Source organism: Morone saxatilis, unplaced genomic scaffold (assembly GCF_004916995.1).
Source record: "Morone saxatilis isolate NCDOM2014 unplaced genomic scaffold, NCSU_SB_2.0 Contig20, whole genome shotgun sequence".
In the NCBI taxonomy this organism is placed as follows: domain Eukaryota; kingdom Metazoa; phylum Chordata; class Actinopteri; family Moronidae; genus Morone; species Morone saxatilis.
In genome coordinates this window covers 11,588,762-11,590,054 of record NW_023339763.1, presented here as the reverse complement: position 1 = coordinate 11,590,054, position 1,293 = coordinate 11,588,762, and the positions used below count along the sequence as shown (strand labels likewise).

Below are 1,293 nucleotides of genomic sequence, written 5' to 3'. Positions count from 1 at the left end.
CAAGATTGTTTGGAAGTCAAATAGAGATGTGTAAACAGCATGCATCTACCAGCTGGACTGACTTGTTGGCTACAGTTTTACTGTCAATGCCAAGTTTGATCTGAGTTTATTTTTATTTTTATTTTATTTAATGTTTCTCTTCTCACCCTAAGCAGCTTATTCACATTCTTAAAACGGTAGAAGGATGTACTGTCAGCACTAGAAGGAGCACTTTCGCTCCTCCTCATCTCATTACGTTTTTTTCCCCCCTCACTTCAGTTTGATGGGGCTTTAGTTTCTGTGTGCTCAAATTTTAAAAATACCAATAATAATAAGACAAGAAAATGCCAAAAGAATACTAATGCCGTTTGGATGTGAACAGAGCGTCCACCCAAGATTATTCAGCCAAAGGTTTGATGAGTGAATGTTTCTTTCTAATGTTTGACTGTATCCCAGAGTTTAGTAGGACTGAAATCACAGCGATGTTATGAACCGTTCCAGCACACTTTCTGTACTGATTGTAGCATTATCTTGCTCACAGTATCCATCAACTGAAGCTGCATGGTGGTCATGAATGAATGAACATGGCCTGTGCAGTTATCACTCTGTCGACCATTGTGGTTTGATGTGTGATTCATCAAACCAGACAACTTCTATTCAGTTACAGTGTTTTTTTTTTACTGGTGTTCTTTAGCTCACTGGAAACATGCTTTAGTTTATAATGGGCAGGAAATCAGAATCAGAATCAGAAATACTTTAATAATCCCAGGGGGAAATTATTTTCATTACAGAAAGCAACACTTTTAGATAATCCACTGTTATACTTCAACAGGAAAAGACTTTGAAGCATCGTGTGTTCTGACATTGGTCATCGTACCCGACCACCGTCACGTGATTTTGACTCTTGTTCTGTGGACTAGTGATTACTCATTATGTTCTGGCCACCTGGCGTCTTGTTCATCGACCAAGATGCAGCCTCCTACATAACAAACGATTTGATGAGATGTCTTGTTCCAGTCTATTCATTGTACACCTTTAAGAGTGTCTGCGCAATGGTCAGACTTCTCCTGACACACATAAACATGCATTTTTTTAAAAACTATGTTAGGGGCAGCATTGTTTTTTTTGGACTATCAAAGCTCAAAATGAGAGAAAGATGGTAACTCAACCAGGACCTACTGAATCTTTATTTCTTTTTAATAGTAGAATAAGTTGAAATGAAAATGAGCGGTCATTAACATTACAATTTATTAATACGAATTCTTCAGCTAAGAAGTCCATAATTATCTGCTGTGAATGCATGAGTGGAGTTGT

General features: G+C 37.7%; 1 protein-coding gene across 5 annotated transcripts in view; it reads left to right on the top strand.

Annotated features, from left to right (window-relative positions):
- The window catches only part of LOC118331385 (replication protein A 70 kDa DNA-binding subunit-like), a 38,791-nt gene that overhangs the window by 26,063 nt on the left and 11,435 nt on the right, over positions 1-1,293 (top strand). The window lies entirely within an intron of this gene.